The following is a 17,894-nucleotide window of genomic DNA, read 5'->3' as shown; positions in this document are numbered from 1 at the left end:
ATGACCATGTGGTTTTTGTCTTTGAGTTTGTTTATATACTTGATTACGTTGATGGATTTCCGTATATTGAACCATCCCTGCATCCCTGGGATGAAACCTACTTGGTCAGGATGGATGATTGTTTTGATATGTTCTTGGATTCGGTTAGCAAGAACTTTATTGAGGATTTTTGCATCAATATTCATAAGGGATATTGGTCTGAAGTTTTCTATCTTTGTTGGGTCTTTTTGTGGTTTAGGTATCAGAGTAATTGTGGCTTCATAGAATGAGTTGGGTAGAGTACCTTCTGTTTCTATTTTGTGGAATAGTTTGTGAAGAACTGGGATTAGATCTTCTTTGAAGGTCTGATAGAACTCTGCACTAAACCCATCTGGTCCTGGGCTTTTTTTAGTTGGGAGACTATTAATGACTGCTTCTATTTCTTTGGGGGATATAGGGCTGTTTAGATCATTAACCTGATCTTGATTCAACTTTGGTACCTGGTATCTGTCTAGGAACTTCTCCATTTCATCCAGGTTCTCCAGTTTTGTTGAGTATAGCCTTTGGTAGAAGGATCTGATGGTGTTTTGGATGTCTTCAGGATCTGTTGTTATGTCTCCTTTTTCATTTCTGATTTTGTTAATTAGGATGCTTTCCCTGTGCCCTCTAGTGAGTCTGGCTAAGGGTTTATCTATCTTGTTGATTTTCTCAAAGAACCAGCTCCTTGATTGGTTGATTCTTTGAATAGTTTTTCTTGTTTCCACTTGGTTGATTTCACCCCTGAGTTTGATTATTTCCTGCCGTCTACTCCTCTTCGGTGAATTTGCTTCCTTTTGTTCTAGTGCTTTTAGGTGTGTTGTCAAGCTGCTAATGTGTGCTCTCTCTAGTTTCCTTTTGGAGGCACTCAGAGCTATGAGTTTTCCTCTTAGAAATGCTTTCATTGCGTCCCATAAGTTTGGGTATGTTGTGGCTTCATTTTCATTGAACTCTAAAAAGTCCTTAATTTCTTTCTTTATTCCTTCCTTGACCAAGGTATCATTGAGAAGAGTGTTGTTCAGTTTCCACGTGAAGGTTGGCTTTCTATTATTTATTTTGTTATTGAAGATCAGCCTTAGTCCATGGTGATCTGATAGGATGCATGGGACAATTTCAATATTTTTGTATCTGTTGAGGCCTGTTTTGTGACCAATTATGTGGTCAATTTTGGAGAAGGTACCATGAGGCGCTGAGAAGAAGGTATATCCTTTTGTTTTAGGATAGAATGTTCTGTAGATATCTGCCAGATCCATTTGATTCATAACTTCTGTTAGTTTCACTGTGTCCCTGTTTATTTGCTTTTTCCACGATCTGTCCATTGGTGAAAGTGGTGTGTTGAAGTCTCCCACTATTATTGTATGAGGTGCAATGTGTGCTTTGAGATTTACTAAAGTTTCTTTAATGAATGTGGCTGCCTTTGTATTTGGAGCATAGATATTCAGGATTGATAGTTCCTCTTGGAGGATTTTACCTTTGATGAGTATGAAGTGTCCCTCCCTGTCTTTTTTAATGACTTTGGGTTGGAAGTCAATCTTATCAGATATTAGAATGGCTACTCCAGCTTGTTTCTTCATACCATTTGCTTGGAAAATTGTTTTCCAGCCTTTCATTCTGAGGTAGTGTCTATCTTTTTCTCTGAGATGAGTTTCCTGTAAGCAGCAAAATGTTGGGTCTTGTTTGTGTAGCCAGTTTGTTAGTCTATGTCTTTTTATCGGGGAGTTGAGTCCATTGATATTAAGAGATATTAAGGAAAAGTAATTGTTGTTTCCTGTTATTTTTGTTGTTAAAGTTGGCATTCTGTTCTTGTGGCTGTCTTCTTTTAGGTTTGTTGAGGGATTACCTTCTTGTTGTTTCTAGGGTGTGGTTCCTGTCCTTGTATTGGTTTTTTTCTGTTATTATCCTTTGAAGGGCTGGATTCGTGGAGAGATAATGTGTGAATTTGGTTTTGTCGTGGAATACTTTGGTTTCTCCATCTATGTTAATTGAAAGTTTTGCTGGGTATAGTAGCCTGGGCTGGAATTTGTGTTCTTTTTGTGTCTGTATAACATCCGTCCAGGATCTTCTGGCTTTCATAGTCTCTGGTGAAAAATCTGGTGTAATTCTGATAGGCTTGCCTTTATATGTTACTTGGCCTTTTTCTCTTACTGCTTTTAGTATTCTATCTTTATTTAGTGCATTTGTTGTTCTGATTATTATGTGTCGGGAGGTATTTCTTTTCTGGTCCAGTCTATTTGGAGTTCTGTAGGCTTCTTGTATGTTCATGGGCATCTCTTTCTTTAGATTTGGGAAGTTTTCTTCTATAATTTTGTTGAAGATGTTTGCTGGTCCTTTGAGTTGAAAATCTTCATTCTCATCCACTCCTATTATCCGTAGGTTTGGTCTTCTCATTATGTCCTGTATTTCTTGGATGTTTTGAGTTAGGATCTTTTTGCATTTTACATTTTCCTTGATTGTTGTGCCGATGTTCTCTATGGAATCTTCTGCACCTGAGATTCTCTCTTCCATCTCTTGTATTCTGTTGCTGATGCTCGTATCTATGGTTCCAGATTTCTTTCCTAGGGTTTCTATCTCCAGTGTTGCCTCATTTTGGGTTTTCTTTATTGTGTCTACTTCCCTTTTTAGGTCTAGTATGGTTTTGTTCATTTCCATCATCTGTTTAGATGTGTTTTCCTGTTTTTCATTAAGGACTTCTACCTGTTTGATTAGGTTATCCTGTTTTTCTTTAAGGATTTGTAACTCTTTAGCAGTGTTCTCCTGTAATTTTTTAAGGGATTTTTGTGCTTCCTCTTTATTGTCTTCCTCCTGTTTACCAGTGTTCCTTTGTATTTCTTTAAGTGTGTTATTAAAGTCCTTCTTGAAGTCCTCTACCATCATCAGGAGATATGCTTTTAGATCCGTGTCTAGCTTTTCCGGTGTGTTGGGATGCCCTGGACTGGGCGAAGTTGTAGTGCTGGGTTTTTATGATGGTGAGTGGTCTTGGTTTCTGTTAGTAAGATTATTACGTTTACCTTTCGCCATCTGGTAATCTCTGGGGTTAGTTGTTGTCGTTGTCACTGTTTAAAGATTGGAGCAGAAGCTGTGTTCCACTCACCAGCAGTATCAAAATCCTGTGGCGGGGGTCGTGGATAGCTGGCGGGTGTCAGCCGACCCTATGCTCTAGCTACACTGGTGTTGTTCCGGCTGGATGAGGCCTGTGGCCCTACTCAGGCCGCTTTCTGCTTCCCTAACTAATGCAGTCTCAGGTCCCGCGCGCAATTGGATTGGAGCAGAAGCTGTGTTCCACTCACCAGCAGTCTCAAAATCCTGTGGCGGGGGTCGTGGGTAGCTGGCGGGTGTCAGCTGACCCTGCGCTCTAGCTACACTGGTGCTGTTCAGGCCCTACTCAGGCCGGTTTCTGCTTCCCTAACTAATGCAGTCTCAGGTCCCGCGCGCAATTGGATTGGAGCAGAAGCTGTGTTCCACTCACCAGAAGTCTTAAGATCCTGTGGCGGGTGTTGTGGGTAGCTGGCGAGTGTCAGCCGACTCTGTGCCCTAGCTACCCTGGTGCTTTTCTGACCGGAAGAGCAAAATGTTAGTCTTTAATAGGAAAAAAATAAAGTACTCATAAATTTTTTATTTTAGGTTACAAGCCCTAATCTTTTTAATAAGTTGTTCATAGTATCTACTTTGTTACTAAGTGAATGTTCATCACCCTTCAGTTACAGCATCTCTGATTTTAAATCCAGGTCTAAATTTATACACCCCAGATTACTCAGATAAGGGCATGAATGCACCACTGTAGGATGGCTGTGTTATTTTGAGGATGGTGTTTTGGATGATTTTAGTCATTGTGTGATCCCATCCCATTTTGGTTATATTGTGATGATCGCTGTCACTCATACCCATGCTTTTATGGGTTCTGGCAAATGTTTCTGCCCTGAATATGTTCTAAAAGATATTTGTGGGGAGAAGAGACCCTGCAAGAGCAGTCTTCAGTCATCTACAATTGAGAAATTCTAGGTTAAACAGTTAAACAGACTCCTTGCAGAAAGACTTTGCCATGATCTTGAAGGTGTTATGCATATACTTTGAATCTCAATCCCTTATTTTTATGGTAGATTATCAACTTGTATCATCTAGAAGTTTTGAGAGCTCTATTCTAAGGACACAATGAGATGCAATTGATTAAATCACAACCATCACAATTTCAGCCTCTTACCAGATGGTTGTTCAAAGTTAAGCTCTGGGACAACTGTTACCTTCCCTTCCAGAAGGCCCCATGAGAAAGACACCCATTTGTCTAGCTGGCATTATATAATCTTTCTTAAAAGGAGAAAATGAACCAGAAGACCCACAGAGGAGCCTACTATCTCTAGTTTAAGGACACAATCTTTTAAAAGATTTTTACCTATGAATATAACTGTCTGAAAAGGTCAGAAAATTCAATATTAAAATGTTTAGTAGTTATATAAGCCATATAACAACTTCTCCTCAAACTTTGAACAAATCAAAAAACTCAAAATCCAAATACATACTATTATCTCACAATTTCTGCTTCAGAGGAATTCAGAAGAGGCCTAGTCAGTCTGTTTTATGCCTCTGATGAAATAGAGTCAGGATGTAGGCAGGGACTGCAATCATTTTAAGGACTGATTTAAGATGAAGGGGCTGTTCCAGTAGGACTCACCTACATGCCTCCTAACATCTCTCTCTCTCTCTGTGTGTGTGTGTGTGTGTGTGTGTGTGTGTGTGTGTGTCTGTCTGTCTGTCTGTCTGTCTGTCTGTCTGTGTCTTTCCTGTCTCTCTAACCATGTTGTTGTTTTCTCACTTGGCTGCTAGTGTGTTCTCATGACAAAATTCTAGCCTTCCTCTGGGTGGTCTAGAGAGAGTGAATGGGAAAAAGCCTTGCTGCTATCTAAGACCCAGGCTATGAATTTGTATATCATCACATTGCTTTAGATCATTTGTTAGAAATGAGTCACTAAGTACATTTTACATTCAAATAAGGGGAAATTAGCCTTCCTTTGTTATAGGGAGAAAATAAAAGAATCGTGGACATCTTTAACAACGTCAACAGGAGGTTTTACTAAGAATGGTATGAGAGGAAAGCAAAGACAAGTTCTTTTTATCTTGTGCTATGCACGGCTGGGTGCTCAGCTTGGTGCCCACTGCTCTCAAAGTTACTGCACACGCACTATTAATCCAGTACAATCACGACATCTAGGATGACGAATGGGCCCAGTCTTCCTTACAACATGCTTTTGAATTACACAACCTTTCCCAGAAGCCTTCACTTCCATCTTCCTATGACTCGCTAACTGGAAGTGCATGTACATGATGAAATCAGTCACAACCAAGAGGAGTGGGATTACCTTGAGTGATGTCCCTGGATTAATATGTGTCTCAGAGCTAGATTACCACCTAGGCTAAAGTCCCACTAAAACAGATTAGAGTTCCCTTCAAAAAGAAGAGAGGAGTGTATTTGTGTGGTAGGCAATTAACAAGTAGCTAGCTACCTATATGGACTTTCCTTGACTTTCCTCCCAACTATGTCATAACGTCACTTTTGAAGAACATGAAAGCATGCACTTAGGGCAGAAGATCAAGTCCAGAGCATTCCTTAAGAGCTTTTGAAATAAAACTCACTCTACCATGTAAAAGGAGCATGAAATGTAATCACAAATCTTTAACCAAATGTCTTATTGATAAGTAAAAGAGACGTCAAAGACCAAACTAAATTCTCCACTTACTCCATTTTTATGTCATCATAAGGAGTCCTAGGAAGCCTGTGTTGCCTGTTATTCTGTGCTATTAGCACAAAGGGGTCTTGTTTCTAAGTGTCTAAAATTTAAGACTAGTCCTGAGCTGCAAAACAATTACACTAGTTGCTTTATATTCCTAGTTCCTGTCACTTTTCCAGTTTCTCCCCCTACAGGTCCTGGTAAATTGGAGCATCCTGAAGCAGACGATGGAGGATCATAGGGCTTGTTCTTGCTTCTCTCAGCTCCTGACACTTACAGAAGTAGTCATGGTAGTCATGGTAATTTTAGCATTGCCAGCCTAAAGTCTGGCCACGAAGTGTTGGAGCTAATGCAGTTTTCTTTGTGCTGGTCTGGTCATTTTGAGGAATTTTGAAATTGCTGAAGATAAATTCAGGAGAGACTAAGGGAGAGGAAAGGAGGGACTGGGTAGCCTCCTTAGGAAGAGTAAACTTACTAAGTGAAGAAGCACCTTGCTGGAAGCATTGTAGTTACGAGGCCCTTGCTCATTCACGTGTTTCACTGACTTGTCTCCAGCTTTGAGTTAAGCAAGGCCCCAGTTCCCAGCATTCAGGAGGCAAGCAGAGGAAGGGATGTTTCAGCACACAAAATTACCTTGAGAAATTGAATAGCACAGATGTTCCAACTCATGGAATTAGTTTACTAAGGGTTTTGCCAACCCTGAAGATGTGTAAAGGTCACTTTGTGAGTTTCTCATTTCTTATAGGATGTGGTATCAGTCATGCACATGGTAGCAAAAGAAAAGAAGAATTATTTTAAGCCAATTTGGCAGCAATCAGAAGACCTATCAGGAAAGTATCTCAATTTTGTGACCAGCAGACACTTCCTGGAGCACGTGCTCTGGACAGGTCGTTGCCTGCAGCCCAGACTTCTGCAAGGTGGTTTGTTAGGACTGATACTGAAGCCCTGTGGCTGACCACAGCAGGGTGTGAAAAACCAATGACCCTGGAACTCTCCAGCCTATGGACTCTCTGTAAAATGTCTTTAGAAAATTCTTTAGTACTTCAAAGTGTGTTTCTTACTGGGTCAAACCCTTGCTCTAAGTAGCATAGTGCTTTATAAAATAGTCATATATCAAAATTAAATCCTGTCTTTTTGCCAAGATTAATTTGGAACTGAGGGCATTCTAGGTCCCTTTAAGAAGTTAAGTTACTAAAAAATCGGAATAGAAATGTAGAAACAAGCGTGTAATCAGAGATATTAACACCATTTGCCAAGAGATTCTTTTCCTCTTGTGGAAGAGGAGAGGTGGCAATGTGTGCCACGGTATCACGCTGGTGCTGATTGGCACATATTGGGAACACTTAGACCTTTACTTCTGGGCAGAATGTTTTCCCTAATAGGAATGCTCACATAATGATTCCAAGAGTACAAGCTAGAAATTTCACTAGAAGACTGTTTAAAACTGGAACATTCATTGGAGGGGACAAAATGAGTTTCTATTTAGCATGCACTCTGGGTTTTCTAAGGAGCACTTCCATTCTCTAGATAGAAACATATTCTTTCCTAAATTGGATACCAGTGAGTATCCCCCATAGCCTAGGAGTTTTCTTATCACTTCCAGTCTAAATTTGACTGGGACACATTCCTCAGGAATCATGGTGCTCAAGAGGCAGTTTGGGACCTCACAATTTACAGGTAAGCATTGAGTGAGAGACAAGATTCCTAGCAGAACAATTCTAGATGCTCTCTTAAGATCTATGGAATGTAGATAGTTTATAAAATTCCTTGAGGGCCTATTTGAGCAAAAGTACTTGAAGCTCTAGAATGTTCTGGTATCTCGGGGTGGGGAGAAGCAGGTACTTGTGCATGCTCTGCAGATGGTGAGACCAATGGTGCCATCCTTTTCCTCTCTCCACTCTGCTTCCTCCTAGACTCCTTCTCATATGAATTTCTCAGTGCGGAGCTTCGCAAAACCTCAAATCTTACAGCTCCTGGTCCCTGCCCCCTCGCCACCGTAAGAAGTCAATAGAGTTGGCCCCAGGGTCATGAGAACAGGAGAGCTAGTCCTGCCCCTCACTGACTGTAGCACCAGGGATAGCAGGACCCCACCACTTCTCTGCCATAAGGAGGTATGAGTGCGTGAGAGTGATTCCCTGCTTCCTCTCTCACCACCTGTGGCAGTTGGGAGAGCTGGCTCCAGGGCCGTGAGAGTGGTAGAGCTGTCCTGTTGCCTGTTGCAGTACTCAGGAGAGCAAACAGTGCACCTTGCCTGGACTACACAGTGGAGCTGGCCTTGATAGCAAAGGCATGGTGAGGATAAGTGAATGGGAGAGCTGACCTAGCTCTTAGTAGGCTACAGCACTTGGTAGAGTGGACCCTGCCAGCACAGTGGTATTGGCTCTAGAGACATGGGTGCTAGTGAACCAGCTCTGAGGGCATGAGAGTAGGAGAGCAGACCCTACCTCCACCAAGGGCAGCAATGGGTGGCCCAGCAGGAGCAGTCCTGGAGAGCTTGCCCTGGTGGGATGCGTAAGGGAGAGCTGGTGTGCTGACCAGAGCAGCTACCACATAGGTCCAGATCCAGTTATTGGAGCTGCCCCACCCCCAAATCTGTATCATCTACAAATGGCGCTTGTGAAAGAGCCAGTCTAGCTGGTTCAAAGCTTCAGGATCTCCACAACTCAGGACAATAACAGGATAACTGGGAGGAGACCAGGTGAGGGTCCAAAATTGATGGTGTTATAGAAGCCAGAGATCTGGAGCCCAACCAAAGCAGGAGATCTGGAGCCAAACCAATGACTCACTATAATGAACATTTGCAAGTAGAGACGTGTGGACAGAGGGATGTATTGTGGGACACACTGTGATGCACTGTAGCTTCCATGGTGAGATGTTTTCTATGCTTTGTCTTTTCTTTGTTGTGTGGTTTTTTTTATTTTTTATTTTGAGGGGGTGGTTGCAAGGGTGGAGGGCTGATATAGGGGATGGGGAAATGAGTGGGACTGGGTAAATGATGTGAAACTCACAATGAATCACTAAAAAGTTAAAAAATATATAGTTCTTTAATTCATCATGGTGATGGGCATCACTTCTAAGCATTTCACAAGTAGCAAGTCATTTAATCTTCAAATAACCCAGTGAAGTACATACTACTATCATAACATTCGTACAACCGAGGGACCTGAAGCACACAGAGAGCATAACATGACCATCGCTGCACAGTCACTGGAAGACTTAAAGTGTCTCACTCCAGGCTTAGTCACTGTGCCAAGGCACATCTCCCAAGTTTCAACATTCAGGATACTCCACAGTTATATCCAGGAGTTGAAGCTTCAAAGAGATGGTTATAGACTCCGTGCAGGACTGGGGAGTATCACTGTAGCCACCATGTGGGCTTTCTCAGGGCAGTGGTGGCAGGGATGGTATTGATGGCACTGGGTTTGGGGCTAGCCTTGAGTATTACAGCCTGAGACAATCAGCAGAGACAGCAAAGACCTACTTCCAGGCTGAGATGGTGGCAGTGGCCCTGGTCTGTGTCACTTTCCTTCCTTTTCTCCTTGTGGTAGTTTTGGGAAAATGATTCTTTCCGTGTCTTAGTCTCTCTGTTTCTGTCACTCTCTAATCTTTATCTTTGTGCCCTTTTTTCTTTTTTTCTTTTTATTTTCTAAGATGGGGTCTCATGGAGTCTAGACTAGTTGTGAACTTTCTCTGTACCAAGGATGACCTCGAACTCATGATGAGTTTATCCTCGAACCCTTATTAGCCAACTGCTACGATTACAGGCATGAGCAATCATGTTTAGTGTTGTATCTGTTTTCATCGTTACATATTTACTTAATTTAAAAGTATAAATGTAAAGCCGGGCGTGGTGGCACATGCCTTTAATCCCAGCACTCGGGAGGCAGAGGCAGGCGGATTTCTGAGTTCGAGGCCAGCCTGGTCTACAAAGTGAGTGCCAGGACAGCCAGGGCTACACAGAGAAACCCTGTCTCGAAAAACAAACAAACAAACAAAAAAAAAAACCAAAAAAACAAAAAGTATAAATGTAGTCAAATTTGCATCCCATAGTATATGCAGGATGTAGCTCCTGTACTGTAGATTAGACAGTACATGTTTTTAATACTTGCAACTGAAGGCTGGATATGAGCTTTTTAGTTGGATAATCCTTATGTTTTCATCCTTCTTAGCTTTCAGCAATTTACCTGCATATAGAAGAAACACTTTAGTTGTGTAAATAATGAGCTGCCATACAACAAGGGTTAGTGCATGGCAATGCCCTATAGGTGCAATCAGTTTGGGCATTTATATTTAAATTGATAATGTCTCAATATGTTGCTTATAACCCAATAATAGACCCCAAGTCAAGTCACTTGGTTGAGCTAACATTTAAGAGGAAATGGTATTGACTTAATTATGCAGAAAACAATGGAGTTCACAGTAGATGGAAATAAATATTAATTTCTAAGATATTTGGATATGTTATATTTGTGTGTGGGGGAGAAGGTGTTATGACCATGGGGCTGAGAATGTTTGATTGCCAAAAGGGTAGACGTGAGAGTAGAGGGCAGATTCTGAATTGCCTCTATTATCGTTGATATCACAGACCCAAGGCCAGCTCAAGAACACGAGAGTACTTAGCCATCCATTACTCATCATCTATACTATTAAAGGCAGGATGGGTTGTTACTCAGTTACCCATTCTAGAATATAAAATGCCTGTTTTGTGTAAAAGGCCAGTGAAACTTGTAAGTTGGTGTATCTAAACAGTTCTGCTGTCTTACAGGTTTCCAAGTTACATAATTACTAGTGTTTTAAAGTTTATGGTCTTCACAAAATCTATAATATGCCAGAGTATTGGCATTTTATAAGTGTATCTTTTATTACTTTCCATTAGTATCATTAACTTGCGCATGCATGTGTGTGTGTGTGTCTCTGTGTGTGTGTGTGAAGGTGCACATGTGTGGTGTGTGCTACATGCACACCTTACTCTCAATCCCCTAGGCAAGCATACATTTATGTCAGCAGTTACACATGTGTGACCTGTTTTCCTTAGACACAGTTGTGTGCAGAGAGGGTGATCCATGCTGATACTGAGGCAGGCAAGGATGCCAAAGCCTTTCACATGAATCTACCCAGGGAGTGGATGGAGAGCAACATCAGGACCTGCTTGCTCTGAGTGCCACCTTCCAAGAGGACCTGTGTGCTTCTTGCTTACAACCTTACAAAAACCATTCTAGCCATTTTAAAAAATCTGATCCATGCCTCAGCTCACATTCCCTAGACGCTGTTTTTTTTAAGGTATTTTTTTTATTACGTATTTTCCTCAATTACATTCCAATGCTCTCCCAAAAGTCCCCCATACCCTCCCCCCACACTTCCCTACCTACCCATTCCCATTTTTGGCCCTGGCATTCCCCTGTACTGGGGCATATAAAGTTTGTGTGTCCAATGGGCCTCTCTTTCCAGTGATGGCCGACTAGGCCATCTTTTGATACATATGCAGCTATAGTCAAGAGCTCCGGGGTACTGGTCAGTTCAGAATGTTGTTCCACCTATAGGGTTGCAGATCCCTTTAGCTCCTTGGGTACTTTCTCTAGCTCCTCCATTGGGAGCCCTGTGATCCATCCAATAGCTGACTGTGAGCTAGATGCTGGTTTTAAGATAAGAATCCGCATGCAAGTAATTTATTAACCTCCTCTCAGAGAACAGCTAAGAAGTGGAGATTGCGTTCCACAGGGAGAGAAAAGTAAGGTGCAATTTCAGGGAAAGGGCTTGGAGGCTGGCTTCCTTCCTCAAGCTTTCCCTACTGATGTAAGAAAGCTGCATTTTGGTCATCTAGCACCATCAAGTCATTCTGAGGATTACAGACCCCCGACTCTCAGCAGTCTGTGTGCAAACTCGGCAGCCGAGGCAAATTTGGAAGGACAAATTGGAAGGACAAATTGCTAATGCTGCCATAGGAAACACAGGCACACTTAAGAAGCCAGCACAGAGATTCACAGGTGGGAGACAGGGAGCCCCAAGACCTGCAGTAAGTGTCACAGCATGTGTTGAAGCCAGTTAACAGGACATTATTCATAGAGTTCAAGAGACAAACTAATGGGAAGAGCATCCAATGATGTTTCCAGAGCCTGCAAAGTCACTCTCTGAAAGGAACATTAGGGAGCATGCTTATGCTTCCCTAGAAGATGTGTCTTTTCTTTTCTCAAGCCCACTGACCACTTAGGGATGAAACCTCAAAAGCTGTTCTGCAAGCAGAGGGATGCCAGACCTCCTTCTCACAGAGCTCCACCCGAAGATGAAAGAGATACACCCAGAGAGTACTTTGTGATGCCCTAAGGATCTGGAGCAGGAGTATGCTCTCCCTGCCTGGCACCACCCTTGTCACCCGATTCCACATCTACCCCTCTTTTCTTTTAATACCTAATAAATGGAGTCAAACCTAAAAGTACCAGTGACACCAAACAATTTTATTTCATAATGCTGGAGGAGAGTTGCTTTCTTTTTATTTCCTCTCTCAGGTTTGGATGGCTTTTACTTTTCAAGTGCATCTCTGGCTTGTGTTTAAGATGTCCCCTCTGTCATTATGTAACTTAAAGCTGATGCTATTTCAGGGTAAGATTTCTCCCATGTCCCTTATCCTGACTACCCCAGCTCTGTACACAGAGCAGTAGAACTGGGATTTTACCACTTCTCTGAAAATAGATTTTTATTTTAAAAAGTTAGTTAGTATACATGGTATCAGATATTGTCATGCCATTTTCAAATAAGGTGTGTTTTAGTAGATTCTCTTCCTTGTTCCATCTCGCCACCTCACTTTCTCTTTCTCTAATCTTAGCCTTAAAAGACTTGTGATGAAGGAAAGTTTGTTCCAGCACCCATAGCTTCCTGTCTAGCCTAGTTTCTTTTATTTGCTCTAACTTTTGCTAAAACCTAGTTTTCTTATTTGTTCTGTCTGTTTATCCATCTGTCTGTCCATCCATCCATCATCCATCTATCCATCATCCATTCATCTATCTATCTATCTATCTATCTATCTATCTATCTATCTATCTATCTATCTATCATTCTAATAAAAATAGAGTGGAAAAAGTCAGCACTGGGCATTAGAGTGTCATCATAGGATCCAACCCCATGTTTCATGTTCATTTTCAGAGAGATCTCCCATTAGTTTCTTAACTTCTCTGAATCTTTTGACCTACTTTTACTGTAGAAAAATAAGACTAACAATCACCTTCAATTTATCTTTTATTATTAAAATAAAAGTTCTATAAGTTGGTTCCACAGCCCTCTATGTGTGGGTCTTGCCAGGGGAGAGCTGGTCTTCAGGAAGTGCTCTGATTCCTGGGCTTGGAGGAGAGATCCCGGTTTTCTCTCCAGTGACTGTCTAATGTGGGACTACTCAGGAGTTCACAGGGCGCAGGAGTGGTGGAGCAGCTGGGACAGGGTTCTTCCTGCTTCCATCTGTACCCAGGAGCTGGGGATGTTCCACAGCCTTATGTGCACAGGGCATGCCAGGGGAGAGCTGGTCTCCCAGGAGTGCTGACACAGGCTTACAGGCTCACAGAAGGGACAAACTCAAGTCAGAAACAGCAAGACCAACTAACACCAGATGGCAAAAGGCCAGTTCAAGAACCTTACCAACAGAAACTAGGGCTACATGGCATCATCAGAACCCAGTTCTCCCACAACAGTAAGTCCTACAATACACCAGAAAAGCAAGATTTGGATTTAAAATCACATCTTATGATGCTGACAAAGGACATTAAAAAGGACATAAATAACTCCCTTAAAGAAATACAGGAGAACACAGGTAAACAGGTAGAAGCCCTTAAAGAGGAAACACAAAAATCCCTTAAAGAATTACAGGAGAACACAACCAAACACATGAAGGAACTGAACAAAACCATCCAGGATCTAAAAATGGAAGTAGAAACAATAAAGAAATCACACAGGGAGACAAATCTGGGGACAGAAAACCTAAAAAGGAGATCAGGAGTCATAGATGCAAGCATCACCAACAGAATACAAAGATAGAAGAGAGAATCTTAGGTGCAGAAGATACCATACAAAACATTGACACAGCAGTCGAAGAAAATCCAAAATGCGAAAAGCTCCTAACCTAAAACATCCAGGAAATCCAGGACACAATGAGAAGGCCAAACCTAAGGATAATAGGTATAGAAGACAGGGAAGATTCCCAAATTAAAGGGCCAGCAAATATCTTCAACAAAATTATAGAAGAAAATTTACCTAACCTAGAGAAAGAGATGCCCATGAACATACAAGAAGCCTAGAGAAATCCAAATAGATTGGACCAGAAAAGAAATTCCTCCTGTCACATAATAATCAAAACACAATGCACAAAACAAGAAAGAATATTAAAAACAATAAGGAAAAAAGGTCAAGTAACATATAAAGGCAGACCTATCAGAATTACACCAGACTTCTCACTAGAGACTATGAAAGCCAGAAGATCCTGGACAGATGTAATACAGACCCTAAGAGAACACAAATGCCAGCCCAGGCTACTATATCCAGCAAAACTCTCAATTACCATAGATGGAGTAACCAAGGTATTCCATGACAAAAACAAATTTACACAATATCTTTCCCCAAATCCAGCTCTTCAAAGGATAATAAATGGAAAACTCTAATGCAAGGAACTCAACACCATAGAAATAGCAAGAAAAGAATCTTCTTTTAGCAAACCATAGCTACATAAACATAACTCCATCTCTAGCAACAAAAAGAACAGGAAGCAACAATTACCTTTCCTTAATATTTGTTAATAACAATGGACTCAATTCCCCAATAAAAAGAAAGAATCTCATTATGAAGCCCTGTCTGGCCAGGCGGTGGTGGTGCATGCCTTTAATCCCAGCATTTGGGAGGCAGAGGCAGGCAGATTTCTGAGTTTGAGGCCAGCCTGGTCTACAGAGTGAGTTCCAGGACAGCCAGGACTATACAGAGAAACTCTATCTTGAAAGCCAGGCAGTGGTGGCGCATGCCTTTAATCCCAGCACTTGGGAGGCAGAGGCAGAGGCAGAGGCAGAGGCAGAGGCAGAGGCAGGTAGATTTCTGAGTTCTAGACCAGCCTGGTCTACAGAGTAAGTTCCAGGACAGCCAGTGCTATACAGAGAAACCCTTTCTTGAAAAACGGAAAAAAAAAAACAAAGAAAGAAAGAAAGAAAGAGAGAGGAGGGAGGGAGGGAGGGAGGGAGGGAGGGAAGGAGGGAGGGAGGGAGGGAGGGAGGGAGGGAGGGAGGGAGGGAGGGAGGGAGGGAAGGAAGGAAGGAAGGAAAGAAAGAAGGAAGAAAAAACCAAAAAATTAAAAAAGAAGCCCTGGCTGTCCTGGACTTGCTATGTAGACTGGGCCAGCATTGAACATAGAGATCTGCCTACCTCTGTCTTCCAAGTGCTGAGATTAAATGTGTGTACCACCATACCCAGCCACTGAGTAATATATTTTGATCATATTCTTTCTCCTTCCCATGCCCCTCACAGATCCTTCCTACCTCTCTGCATACCCAACTTTATGCTCTCTCTCTCTCTCTTTAGTAAAAAACAAAACAAAATTCAAAATAAAAAACCAATGAGAAGACAGACAAATAAGCCCTAAGCAAAACCAAAACAAACCAAATACCCACAATGAGGACCATGGAGCTCTGTGTTGGCCAACTCTTCCTAGGCAAGGGGCCTGCTCTAGAGTGTGGTGATATCCTGAGTGATACCTTAACCCCTGTGTACTCAGTGTGATATTCTGGATACTGGCTACAGTATGATGTGGTGGAAACTGGACATATGGTGATGATACCTAGAACACTGGCTGCCATGGTATTCTGGACATTGGGTTCAGGGCACTAGCCAAGACTGGCTATAGAGCATGTCTGGAACATGACTGTAGAACATTGGCTACTCAATGGCAGTTCCGTGTGATATCAGGGACACTGATGAAGCTGATGTCCAGAAGACTGCTTGCTGGGTTGTATCATAAGCAGTGGCTGCGGAGTGATATCCAGAATGCTTAACTACTGTGTGATGCACAGAGACATGGGTGCTGGATGGTATCCAAAGTCATACCCAGAAGATTGGCTGCAAGCTGATATGCAGGCTATTTTCTGCTGGGATAACCAGAGCTCTGGGTATGGGGTGGATATGGGTGGATGAGTCACATTCAGAACAGTAGCTGCAGACACATCGCCAGAGCAATGGGTGTGGAGGGATATCTAGTCACTGTCCACTTTTGTGTCCTGCGTATTGGCTGAAGGGTGTTACCTAGCCTGGACGAGTGCAGTGAGATATTCAGACTACTAGTTGCAGCATGATTACATAGAACTGGCCGTAGTGTGACAGCTTAGTCCCAGGACTCAGTCATATCCTGGACACCGACTCCAGTGTGACATCCATAATTGTGTGATATTTTAGTGCAGGGTGATATCCTGGACACTTTGTAATGGTGGTATTGAGAATGCTGCTCACTGTGACATCCTCAATGTTGAGTATGGGCTGTTATCCATATCACTTGCAGGAAGGCTTTATTCAGAATCACGGTTTCCATAGGATTCTTGACCATCAGTTATATTAGAGTACTAGGCAGCACTGGCATTAGTTTGATGTTAATACCTTAGCTTTTTTTTTCTGTCATATGTTACTCACTCAGCAGATGCCTTGTTCAGACATACAGAAATACATGTCTGTGTGGTAGGACTCACAATATCAGCTAAAGATGGCTGTTCCGAAGAAGCTTGGCACACCAATGCACTTTTGCAGAGACCGACACAGAGAAGGTTTCACCTTTTCAAGCTTTCAATCCTTTTTTTCAGTTACCTTAAATGCCATCAGAGGATTTATCTCCTGAGAGGTCTTTGACTGTGTTACAGTCACTGAAGACAGGTTCCCCAGCTCCATGAATCAGTGCCTTGATAGAGTCAAACAATGTCATGTCGGGATCCAGTCTAGATAAGCACTTTCAACCTGAGCATTTATGAGATGTTTTTCCATTTTGCTTATTGATTTTAAGTTAACATATCAAGTGTTGAACTTCGTTATCAGATTTTCATATGTACAGGTACATGCACTTGTTCATTCAACTCCCTAACCCCTTCTGGTGGTCACTTTCTTTATCCCAAATAGTCCTTTGTTCTAGTTTTATTTCATATCCCTTCTTATCTCCTTTGGTATTGCTTTCTTCCTTCTCATTGTCCCCTATAATATCACACACACACACACACACACACACACTACACAGTAACGCATCTAGATTCTCCATGTATGAGAAAACATGAAACATTTGTCTCCCTATGTTTGGATTATTTTGTTTAGTACATGATTTTTTTTCAGTTTCATTCATTTTTATGCAAGAGTAATTCCTTCATTTTTCTTTAAGACTGAAACATTGCACTGGGATGTGCAACACATTTTGCATTTATCTTTTAGTGGACATCTAGGTGAACTCTATTTCTTAGGTATTGCAAATCTTGCAACAATAAACATGAGTGTGAATGCATCTCCATGGGATGCTGACTTAGACTCCTTTGGGCAGATATCTAGGTTATGCTTGGTATCGCAGTGTGACATGGCAGGTTTATGCTAATGGTTTCTGAGAATCTTCCTCACTGATTCCACACTGGCCACCTCAGTTTACATCCTCATAATATCTAAAAGTTTCTCCCTTCCCTGTCTTTGTCAACATTCATTGCCATTTTTATGAGATTTTGACCCTTAGATACATGTATTAATGCTCATAAATTTATTTTGTGGGGACCAGTTATAAGTGGATTTTTTTTTTTTTTGGTTTTTCAAGACAGGGTTTCTCTGTATAGCCCTGGCTGTCCTGGAACTCACTTTGTAGACCAGGCTGGCCTCGGTCTCAGAAATCCACCTGCCTCTGCCTCCAGAGTGCTGGGATTAAAGGCATGTGCCACCACGCCCAGCTATAAGTAGATATTTTTGGGTTGCTCAGCTCTTATGATCTTTTTGGATGTGAGGATATTGTGCTAAAAATTCATTACAATAATCATAACAGCCAATTAATTTCTATATATTGATTTCTTGTGATGTCCTTGGTGAGAATTCTCATTATAGGAAAAAAAATCCTGAAGATTTAGAGCTCACATTTATGGAGAGACAATAGGCAAATTTTTCCATTCAGTCTATATCTATAAAAATGGAAAA

Source organism: Mus caroli, unplaced genomic scaffold, assembly GCF_978045245.1.
Source record: "Mus caroli unplaced genomic scaffold, Mus_caroli_1 scaffold_19, whole genome shotgun sequence".
NCBI classification, from domain to species: domain Eukaryota; kingdom Metazoa; phylum Chordata; class Mammalia; order Rodentia; family Muridae; genus Mus; species Mus caroli.
This window is presented reverse-complemented; position numbering follows the sequence as displayed.